Genomic DNA, 12,122 nt, shown 5'->3' with positions numbered 1-12,122 from the left:
CCATCAGTGGGGATCTCTGTGACGTGGCTTGTGCTCCCTCAGTGGTCCTTTTTCTTGAAACCTCACAAGGTAACTTGGGACCAGAAGATGGTGTAGCATGAACAAGAAGAGGTGGCCTGCAGTCCTAGGTGCTGGTCCATGCTGGCCAGGACAGAGAATACTGGATATCACATAGTCTCTAAATGCAATTTCAAAGAGTGCATCTCTAGAGTTAAATGAGTTTGCCTTAAATTCTGTATGGTTGCAGATGATGTAATCCTTTTATAAACATTTTATTAGGCAGGTTAAATTAAGATACAGGAAATGCCATTTCACATTGTGTTGAAGAGGAAAGTCAAGTCTTGTGAACGTTGTTTACTATAACGGAAGGTTCTTACATATCCATCTCAACTTAATTTTCTCATTGTTTCAGCATCCGAGTTCCCTGCTGCCTTCTACTCTTTGCACAGTAGAAAGTCAATCTGTGAGCAGCTTGCTGAGATGAGTAAGAGCTGTCTGCTAGTGAAGGGAAATTTGGACTCAATGAAAATAGTCAATGGAAACCTCTGTTTGCTGTATCAAGCATGCAGTACTTATATGCGTACATGGAACAAATTTCTTTTTCAGCTTCAGTGTTGTAACGAAGATGGCAATTTTCCTTCTCAGTGTAACATATAAATGCTCTACTTGGTAACTGAGTAGTTGTCTTGAGTTCTATTTCTGGTATTGTTGGCAGTGTACTTGCCTAGGACAAGCCTTTTGACCACTAGCTATAGACTCTTAATATCCTAATCAAGGCTATTAGTACTTTCTGATAGCAGCTTAGCTCCTCCATTTACATCAAATCTTACCTTTTCTGCATTCAGCTGATGAAGTCTGTGAAAGAATAGGAATAATATAATAAGCTAGCTTTGGTGTTTTGGCCTTTTGGGTAAGAATGCAGGGAGGAAATGAAATGAGGGATGCCTTGAAATGTTTCACTTAGACTTTCTTATGTTCAGAGAAATACAGAGAGAACATTTCCTAGATACTGAGAGTAAATTTCTTTTCTTGAACCTATCTTAAGTGCCTCAGAAGAGGACTTCAGGTTGAGATGACTTTTTTTTTTTTTTAATGTAAGCATGGACAATTCTCTTTCCACCCTCAACCCTTTACAGAATTTCTGAGAACAGTGAATTTCAACGAAGGGGAGGAACAGAAATGAAGCTGACAAGAGAAGCCATCTAAAATTAAAACTCTCCATATGGAATTGCTTTTTCTTTTCCCCTAGAGCGTGTACTCACTCTAAGTCGTGGAAACTCAGCTCTGTCTTTGAAAATTTTCTTACAGTATACTCATTGGAGGCTCTAATAACGCCTAGCTTCTATTATTGTCCAGCTTATATCTTATAAATGTCAAAACTATGTTCCTCCAAATGACAAGTTTTTATTTTAAAAATATTTTTACTAACTTTACTTATATATTGAGCAGATAATAGTACAAAATTCAAAAACAAAAGACCCAACATGGTGAATATTGTTGATCTTTGTCTTTGGATTGGATCTGATTGTGTTTAGAAGTTGATGGGGGGATAAGTAGCTCTCTAAGCTAGATTCTTTATTGCTTCCCATCAGTCTAAAATGTATTAGAAAAGAAAGTAAGGCCTGGTTGCAAGAATAAACTAATGGATTATTTTTACTTAATGGCAAGTTTACCCAGAAATCAGATATTTAAATATTGCTGCTATATCTATATTTGTATGTCCATATGTTATTGCCCACGATGCCACTGATTGGTGGATACACAGTTTATGTACAACTGAGAAAAAGAAACCTAGCCAGTTAAACTATTTCCCAGCACCTCCCATTATTTAAATGATCTTTTAGGAAGGAATTGAGTGTATCTAATATATTTTAAAAATATATTTATTGAAAGAACTCCTCTGGACTTAATGATATATAGGTATTTATCATTGAACACTCTTATAAACATATAAAAAAATACAAGAAAAATACATCAGGTAACTTTTACTCCTGACACTTCTACACAAGAAAATATAAGTCTTCTGAATCATTTTCAACTCAACTCTTCAGTGTCTAAACTTGCTACACGATTTGTCCTTTGTGCTATAAAGAATATTGGTGAAATAGTTTTAAAAGAATTTTTATTTTGGTTTATTTTGAATTAACACTTTCTTCAAAGTTTCTGGAAAAAAGAAACTTTAAAAATGAAAGTTCAGCCAGGCATGGTGGCTCATACCTGTAATCCCACCACTTTGGGAAGCCAAGGTGGGTAGAACACTTGAGGCCATGAGTTTGAGACTAGCCTATCCAACATGGTGAAACCCCATCTCTACTAAAAATACAAAAATTAGCCCAGCGAGGTGGCACATGCCTGTAATACCAGCTACTTGGGAGGCTGAGGCACAAGAATCGCTTGAACCCAGGAGGCACAGACTGCAGTGAGCTGAGACAGCGCCACTGTACTCCTGCCTGGGTGACAGACTGAGACTCTGTCAAAAAAAAAAAAAGGAAGGAGAAAGAGAAAGAAAAAAGGAAAGAAAGAAAAGAAAGAGAAAGGAAGGAAGGAAGAAAAGAAAGGAAGAAAGGGTAAGTTAGTTCACTGATGCTGAGTTCTTAAGCTGTTTACCACTGCAGTTTTGTCATGTTAACACAATTCTGACTGTTGCTGGGCTGGGAATGTAAAGGAACAGATCCCAGCACTTCCAACAACCATTTGGTGCCTAGGGTTAGTAACTGCTTTGGTATATCTCAGGGTTTTCATTACAGTTGCTGAGACCCATTCTGCTAATTCAATTCAATGCTGAATTTTTAAATATTCACACATGAAAGTTGCTTTGCAACTGCTGTCCATCTGACTGCAATTGAAAGATGCCATTCATTGTGAAATTGTACCCAAATTTAGAGTTGGTAATAGATGAAAAGAAATGTGCATCTGGGCTGGGCCAGGCACGGTGGCTCATGCCTGTAATCCCAGCACTTTGGGAGGCCAAGGTGAGTGGATCACCTGACGTCAGGAGTTCAAGACCAGCCTGGCCAACATGGTGAAAACCTGTCTTTACTAAAAATACGAAAAAATTAGCCAGGCATGATGGCGTGCGCTTGTAATCCCAGCTGCTCGGGAGGCTGAGGCAGGAGAATTGCTTGAACCCGGGAGGTAGAAGTTGTAGTGAGCCGAGATCGTGCCATTGCACTCCAGCCTGGGCGACAAGAGTGAGACTCTGTCTCAAAAAAAAAGGAAAAAGATGTGCATTTTAGAGTTAATGAAAGATAATGATTAAATATAATTTCTAGAATTTTTAATGTTTCAGATGAGAATTGTGGACTTTTACTGAGCTCATAAACCAAAATGCTAAGTCAAAAGTAAAAGCTGTTCCTGTTGGTTCCTAAGCGTGATGATTGGGTTTTCACATTCTTGTGTGACATGTACCTCCCTCAAATCTTGTGATGATGTCATCACATGACCCATCTGACGTGGGAAGAAAAGTGAAAAAGTAAAAAAAAAAAAAAAAAGCAGAAACTTGAGATTTTGAAATGTCTTAATTTCTTAGTGTGATTCTCCCCTTCCTTAGAATGCTCACAAATATTAACAATACATTTTTTTTCAAGACATCTAAAGTGACTCAATTTGAACATTTAAGTGGCAGGTTAAAAAACCTTTTTCCCCTAATAATTCAAATATTTGTTTTACTGTAAGAAATTCAGAAATCTGATTTAAGGATGACCTTCTTATTGAAGAGAGGAAAAGCAATGGAAAGATATCTGTATTGGTAACTGAAACTGGCTCAAATCATAGCTGTATTCTCCTTTCTTTGAAATGTGTAGAATTATAGCCAATGGGTTAAGAAAAACTATTTAAAACTTGGAAATAAGGCAAAAAAGTAGAGGAGCATATCCTTTCAATATCATATTGGAACATTTTTTAAATAAATAAACCTGACCAAGGATTATTTAATTATTCAGGAGAACTTCCTTATGTTTAACTTTTGTTTTTCACTCTTAATTGGAGTCTATAGACACTGGGAAGTTGTGTGTTACTGTATAGATTTTTGGCAATAGCTGTCTAGTGAAAGAAAGAACCCTATGTTTTATGCATTTTAGGACATTAACCAGCTTTGCAGGTAACCTAGCAATTTTCTACTAACATTTTCAAAGGCTAGAAACACATTCTCCATCAGTCCTCTTTAGATCAGCCTTATTATCTTGATGGTTTCTTCATTATTGAGTTGAGTAAATCTTGACATATATTTATTCTGTATTTTTATGAGTCCTGTTTTAAACTTTTAAAAAAAAATTCATTTTGTTGAGCTTTAAACCTCTCAAGTGAAATAGTTACTATTCATCATTATGTTATGTATTTATAGGTTGACAAGTGCTCTTGGTAGTAGTTCATAGTGACCTGCAGAGATGAAAATGCCTGTTTATGAGGTTTAAAACTAGATTGCTGAACCTGTGCATGAGTTAGATTTCATTAAGGGACTCCCCTGTGATTAGCACATGATTCTCCTTGTGTGGATGGAAGTTTCAGGGGCCGAAGCTGGGCTTGTGCAAGGAATCTAGCCAGAACATTTCAGAAGAGCCTGCGGATGCAGGGGTGCCCCACGAGGCAGCTGTTCATCTTTGCTCCTCCAGCACCTGGTGTGGGGTTTTCTAAGCTCTCAACAATGTGTGTGGTGGTTTCTGGAGTTACTATTCTTGTCTTTCAGGGGATTTGAGGAGATTTTTCTGTTTTCAGAGGCTTCAGAAACGCATGGTTGGGTCTTCAGAATGATCTCTTCGGAATCAATTGAGTGTATCAGGCATTAAATTTACTTGGTTCCAGTTTACCCCCACCCTGCACTTTCTCTTACCTCCCTCCCTCTTGCATTAATCCCATTTTTCTCCCTGCTTTCCTTCCCTCCTCCCCTTTTATTCTGTTGACCTATCTATTTACAAACCCTCCCTCACTTGAGATGGTGTAGAAGATGACATCACACTTAACTGAGATATGTATTTATTTGATTACCTGAAGGCTTTCTATAATGTCTTAGTGGAAGCCTTTATGGTAAACACCAATCAATGAAACACACAGACATCAGGGAGTAGAAATTTCCTGTGTATTTGAATGTTGCACTGATCACCTTATCTAGTGTACTTAGCCATTTTCTTAAGGTAGTAATTAAAGTGTTTCAAACTTGAAGTGGTTTAGGGTCATGAATTTTTTTTTTTTTTTAATTTATTTATTATTATTATACTTTAAGTTGTAGGGTACATGTGCATAACGTGCAGGTTTGTTACATATGTATACTTGTGCCATGTTGCTGTGCTGCACCCATCAACTCATCATTTACATCAGGTATAACTCCCAATGCAATCCCTCCCCCCTCCCCCCTCCCCATGATAGGCCCCGGTGTGTGATGTTCCCCTTCCTGAGTCCGAGTGATCTCATTGTTCAGTTCCCACCTATGAGTGAGAACATGCGGTGTTTGGTTTTCTGTTCTTGTGATAGTTTGCTAAGAATGATGGATTCCAGCTGCATCCAAGTCCCTACAAAGGACTCAAACTCATCCTTTTTTATGGCTGCATAGTATTCCATGGTGTATATGTGCCACATTTTCTTAATCCAATCTGTCACTGATGGACATTTGGGTTGATTCCAAGTCTTTGCTATTGTGAATAGTGCTGCAATAAACATACGTGTGCATGTGTCTTTATAGCAGCATAATTTATAATCCTTTGGGTATATACCCAGTAATGGGATGGCTGGGTCATATGGTACATCTAGTTCTAGATCCTTGAGGAATCGCCATACTGTTTTCCATAATGGTTGAACTAGTTTACAATCCCACCAATAGTGTAAAAGTGTTCCTATTTCTCCACATCCTCTCCAGCACCTGTTGTTTCCTGACTTTTTAATGATTGCCATTCTAACTGGTGTGAGATGGTATCTCATTGTGGTTTTGATTTGCATTTCTCTGATGGCCAGTGATGATGAGCATTTTTTCATGTGTCTGTTGGCTGTATGAATGTCTTCTTTTGAGAAATGTCTGTTCATGTCCTTTGCCCACTTTTTGATGGGGTTGTTTGTTTTTTTCTTGTAAATTTGTTTGAGTTCTTTGTAGGTTCTGGATATTAGCCCTTTGTCAGATGAGTAGATTGCAAAAATTTTCTCCCATTCTGTAGGTTGCCTGTTCACTCTGATGGTAGTGTCTTTTGCTGTGCAGAAGCTCTTTAGTTTAATGAGATCCCATTTGTCAATTTTGGCTTTTGCTGCCGTTGCTTTTGGTGTTTTAGACATGAAATCTTTGCCCATGCCTATGTCCTGAATGGTACTACCTAGGTTTTCCTCTAGGATTTTTATGGTATTAGGTCTAACATTTAAGTCTCTAATCCATCTTGAATTAATTTTCGTATAAGGAGTAAGGAAAGGATCCAGTTTCAGCTTTCTACTTATGGCTAGCCAATTTTCCCAGCACCATTTATTAAATAGGGAATCCTTTCCCCATTTCTTGTTTCTCTCAGGTTTGTCAAAGATCAAATGGCTGTAGAAGTGTGGTATTATTTCTGAGGACTCTGTTCTGTTCCATTGGTCTATATCTCTGTTTTGGTACCAGTACCATGCTGTTTTGGTTACTGTAGCCTTGTAGTATAGTTTGAAGTCAGGTAGCGTGATGCCTCCAGCTTTGTTCTTTTGACTTAGGATTGTCTTGGAGATGCGGGCTCTTTTTTGGTTCCATATGAACTTTAAAGCAGTTTTTTCCAATTCTGTGAAGAAACTCATTGGTAGCTTGATGGGGATGGCATTGAATCTATAAATTACCTTGGGCAGTATGGCCATTTTCACAATATTGATTCTTCCTATCCATGAGCATGGTATGTTCTTCCATTTGTTTGTGTCCTCTTTGATTTCACTGAGCAGTGGTTTGTAGTTCTCCTTGAAGAGGTCCTTTACATCCCTTGTAAGTTGGATTCCTAGGTATTTGATTCTCTTTGAAGCAATTGTGAATGGAAGTTCATTCCTGATTTGGCTCTCTGTTTGTCTGTTACTGGTGTATAAGAATGCTTGTGATTTTTGCACATTAATTTTGTATCCTGAGACTTTGCTGAAGTTGCTTATCAGCTTAAGGAGATTTTGGGCTGAGACAATGGGGTTTTCTAAATATACAATCATGTCATCTGCAAACAGGGACAATTTGACTTCTTCTTTTCCTAACTGAATACCCTTGATTTCTTTCTCTTGCCTGATTGCCCTAGCCAGAACTTCCAACACTATGTTGAATAGGAGTGTTGAGAGAGGGCATCCCTGTCTTGTGCCAGTTTTCAAAGGGAATTTTTCCAGTTTTTGCCCATTCAGTATGATATTGGCTGTGGGTTTGTCATAAATACCTGTTATTATTTTGAGGTACGTTCCATCAATACCGAATTTATTGAGCGTTTTTAGCATGAAGGCTGTTGAATTTTGTCAAAAGTTTTCCGCATCTATTGAGATAATCATGTGGTTCTTGTCTTTGGTTCTGTTTATATGCTGGATTATGTTTATTGATTTGCGAATGTTGAACCAGCCTTGCATCCCAGGGATGAAGCCCACTTGATCATGGTGGATAAGCTTTTTGATGTGTTGCTGAATCCGGTTTGCCAGTATTTTATTGAGGATTTTTGCATCGATGTTCATCAGGGATATTGGTCTAAAATTCTCTTTTTTTGTTGTCTCTGCCAGGCTTTGGTATCAGGATGATGTTGGCCTCATAAAATGAGTTAGGGAGGATTCCCTCTTTTTCTATTGATTGGAATAGTTTCAGAAGGAATGGTACCAACTCCTCTTTGTACCTCTGGTAGAATTCAGCTGTGAATCCATCTGGTCCTGGACTTTTTTTGGTTGGTAGGCTATTAATTGTTGCCTCAATTTCAGAGCCTGCTATTGGTCTATTCAGGGATTCAACTTCTTCCTGGTTTAGTCTTGGAAGAGTGTAAGTGTCCAGGAAATTATCCATTTCTTCTAGATTTTCCAGTTTATTTGCGTAGAGGTGTTTATAGTATTCTCTGATGGTAGTTTGTATTTCTGTGGGGTCGGTGGTGATATCCCCTTGATCATTTTTAATTGCGTCGATTTGATTCTTCTCTCTTTTCTTCTTTATTAGTCTGGCTAGTGGTCTGTCAATTTTGTTGATCTTTTCAAAAAACCAACTCCTGGATTCATTGATTTTTTGGAGGGTTTTTTTGTGTCTCTATCTCCTTCAGTTCTGCTCTGATCTTAGTTATTTCTTGCCTTCTGCTAGCTTTCGAATGTGTTTGCTCTTGCTTCTCTAGTTCTTTTAATTGCGATGTTAGAGTGTCAATTTTACATCTTTCCTGCTTTCTCTTGTGGGCATTTAGTGCTATAAATTTCCCTCTACACACTGCTTTAAATGTGTCCCAGAGATTCTGGTATGTTGTATCTTTGTTCTCATTGGTTTCAAAGAACATCTTTATTTCTGCCTTCATTTCGTTATGTACCCAGTAGTCATTCAGGAGCAGGTTGTTCAGTTTCCATGTAGTTGAGCGGTTTTGAGTGAGTTTCTTAGTCCTGAGTTCTAGTTTGATTGCACTGTGGTCTGAGAGACAGTTTGTTATAATTTCTGTTCTTGTACATTTGCTGAGGAGTGCTTTACTTCCAATTACGTGGTCAATTTTGGAGTAAGTACGATGTGGTGCTGAGAAGAATGTATATTCTGTTGATTTGGGGTGGAGAGTTCTATAGATGTCTATTAGGTCTGCTTGCTGCAGAGATGAGTTCAATTCCTGGATATCCTTGTTAACTTTCTGTCTCGTTGATCTGTCTAATGTTGACAGTGGAGTGTTGAAGTCTCCCATTATTATTGTATGGGAGTCTAAGTCTCTTTGTAAGTCTCTAAGGACTTGCTTTATGAATCTGGGTGCTCCTGTATTGGGTGCATATATATTTAGGATAGTTAGCTCTTCCTGTTGAATTGATCCCTTTACCATTATGTAATGGCCTTCTTTGTCTCTTTTGATCTTTGATGGTTTAAAGTCTGTTTTATCAGAGACTAGTATTGCAACCCCCCGCTTTTTTTTGTTCTCCATTTGCTTGGTAAATCTTCCTCCATCCCTTTATTTTGAGCCTATGTATGTCTCTGCATGTGAGATGGGTCTCCTGAATACAGCAGACTGATGGGTCTTGACTCTTTATCCAGTTTGCCAGTCTGTGTCTTTTAATTGGAGCATTTAGTCCATTTACATTTAAGGTTAAGATTGTTATGTGTGAACTTGATCCTGCCATTATGATATTAACTGGTTATTTTGCTCATTAGTTGATGCAGTTTCTTCCTAGCCTCAATGGTCTTTACATTTTGGCATGTTTTTGCAATGGCTGGTACCGGTTGTTTCTTTCCATGTTTAGTGCTTCCTTCAGGATCTCTTGTAAGGCAGGCCTAGTGGTGACAAAATCTCTAAGCATTTGCTTATCTGTAAAGGATTTTATTTCTCCTTCACTTATGAAACTTAGTTTGGCTGGATATGAAATTCTGGGTTTAAAATTCTTTTCTTTAAGAATGTTGAATATTGGCCCCCACTCTCTTCTGGCTTGTAGAGTTTCTGCTGAGAGATCTGCTGTTAGTCTGATGGGCTTCCCTTTGTGGGTAACCCGACCTTTCTCTCTGGCTGCCCTTAAGATTTTTTCCTTCATTTCAACTTTGGTGAATCTGGCAATTATGTGTCTTGGAGTTGCTCTTCTCGAGGAGTATCTTTGTGGCGTTCTCTGTATTTCCTGAATTTGAATGTTGGCCTGCCCTACTAGGTTGGGGAAGTTCTCCTGGATGATATCCTGAAGAGTGTTTTCCAACTTGGTTCCATTTTCCCCCTCACTTTCAGGCACCCCAATCAGACGTAGATTTGGTCTTTTTACATAATCCCATACTTCTTGCAGGCTTTGTTCGTTTCTTTTTCTTCTTTTTTCTTTTGGTTTCTCTTCTCGCTTCATTTCATTCATTTGATCCTCAATCGCTGATACTCTTTCTTCCAGTTGATCGAGTCGGTTACTGAAGCTTGTGCATTTGTCACGTATTTCTCGTGTCATGGTTTTCATCTCTTTCATTTCATTTAGGACCTTCTCTGCATTAATTACTCTAGCCATCAATTCTTCCACTTTTTTTTCAAGATTTTTAGTTTCTTTGCGCTGGGTACGTAATTCCTCCTTTAGCTCTGAGAAATTTGATGGACTGAAGCCTTCTTCTCTCATCTCGTCAAAGTCATTCTCCGTCCAGCTTTGATCCGTTGCTGGCGATGAGCTGCGCTCCTTTGCCGGGGGAGATGCGCTCTTATTTTTTGAATTTCCAGCTTTTCTGCCCTGCTTTTTCCCCATCTTTGTGGTTTTATCTGCCTCTGGTCTTTGATGATGGTGATGTACTGATGGGGTTTTGGTGTAGGTGTCCTTCCTGTTTGATAGTTTTCCTTCTAACAGTCAGGACCCTCAGCTGTAGGTCTGTTGGAGATTGCTTGAGGTCCACTCCAGACCCTGTTTGCCTGGGTATCAGCAGCAGAGGCTGCAGAAGATAGAATATTTCTGAACAGCGAGTGTACCGGTCTGATTCTTGCTTTGGAAGCTTCCTCTCAGGGGTGTACTCCTCCCTGTGAGGTGTGGGGTGTCAGACTGCCCCTAGTGGGGGATGTCTCCCAGTTAGGCTACTCAGGGGTCAGGGACCCGCTTGAGCAGGGAGTCTGTCCCTTCTCAGATCTCAACCTCCGTGTTGGGAGATCCACTGCTCTCTTCAAAGCTGTCAGACAGAGTCGTTTGCGTCTGTGCAGAGGTGTCTGTGTGTCTTAGTTTACTGTGCCCTGTCCCCAGAGGTGGAGTCTACAGAGACAGGCAGGTTTTCTTGAGCTGCTGTGAGCTCCACCCAGTTCGAGCTTCCCAGCAGCTTTGTTTACCTACTTAAGCCTCAGCAATGGCGGGCGCCCCTCCCCCAGCCTCGCTGCTGCCTTGCCGGTAGATCACAGACTGCTGCGCTAGCAACGAGGGAGGCTCCGTGGGTGTGGGACCCTCCCGGCCAGGTGTGGGATACGATCTCCTGGTGTGCCTGTTTCCTAAAGCGCAGTATTGGGGTGGGAGTTACCCGATTTTCCAGGTGTTGTGTGTCTCAGTTCCCCTGGCTAGGAAAAGGGACTCCCTTCCCCCTTGTGCTTCCCAGGTGAGGCAATGCCTCGCCCTGCTTCAGCTCTTGCTGGTCGGGCTGCAGCAGCTGACCAGCTCCGATCGTCCGGCACTCCCCAGTGAGATGAACCCAGTACCTCAGTTGAAAATGCAGAAATCACCGGTCTTCTGTGTCGCTCGCGCTGGGAGTTGGAGACTGGAGCTGCTCCTATTCGGCCATCTTGCTCATAAATGGTCTAGGGTCATGAATTTTGAATTGACAGAATACTCACAGTACAGTGCTGTATTTTCTTATGTAGTCAGTCAGCACTCAAAAGTCAGGTAAGATGTTGCCAAAAGTATAAATGAGTGGAAAACAAGAAAGGCCATTAAATTCTTTGTCAGAGAAATCTTCATAAATAGAACAAGTGACCATACGGGTAGGAGACTGAAAATGTCCATTCCTTAATTCACTGAGATAGAGAAGGTAGAATATCCCCACAATATTTTGGGGGACTTTTGCTTCTTTAATTAGTTGTCTGATTATGTTGATAAAACCCTGGGGATGGAGATATGTACAGTTCAACAGTCTCAGGAAGGAGGCTCCTTTAGTACAATGTTTACGGGATTCAAGATAAGTGTGGGCTCAGAATGGTGTTGGGAATCAGAATCCTGGAGCCAGTGAGAAAGCCAAACTTCACATGAATGACATCTGAAGTCTAGTAAGAGCTCAAGGTCAGTTGATGTCTTGAAGGGAACCAGGCACGGCGTAAGAACCAGGATTTCTTCAAGAGGGAGCTTTAGAAGAATGTAGTGGAGAATGCTGATGCCACTCCAGACTGGAAGCTCATAGTTGACAGCTGCCACCTCGCCAGGGCCCACCTGGTTCTGGGTTCTGTTCAGAGCATTTTCTGGGCATCATGTCGTTTAACCCTCACACCAGGCCAGTGAGAGAGTAGCACCTCTGCAGTGTTATAGGGGAAGAAGTGGCTTTAGAGAGGTGAACTTTCTAAGAGTATCAACTGATACTGAAGATTGCG

The 12,122-nt window shown here is 40.1% G+C and overlaps 1 protein-coding gene and 1 non-coding gene across 10 annotated transcripts in view; both read left to right on the top strand.

Moving 5' to 3' along the window:
- The window catches only part of ELMO1 (engulfment and cell motility 1), a 578,919-nt gene that overhangs the window by 269,981 nt on the left and 296,816 nt on the right, over positions 1 to 12,122 (top strand). The window lies entirely within an intron of this gene.
- LOC126951869 (small nucleolar RNA U13) lies at positions 3,352 to 3,453 on the top strand. The gene has a single exon (XR_007724712.1). It is a non-coding gene; the product is annotated as a small nucleolar RNA U13 (small nucleolar RNA).

The sequence above is a fragment of the Macaca thibetana genome, chromosome 3, assembly GCF_024542745.1.
Source record: "Macaca thibetana thibetana isolate TM-01 chromosome 3, ASM2454274v1, whole genome shotgun sequence".
Lineage (NCBI taxonomy): Eukaryota > Metazoa > Chordata > Mammalia > Primates > Cercopithecidae > Macaca > Macaca thibetana.
Note: the sequence above shows the minus strand (reverse complement) of the source record. Positions and strands in the feature narration are given on the sequence as shown.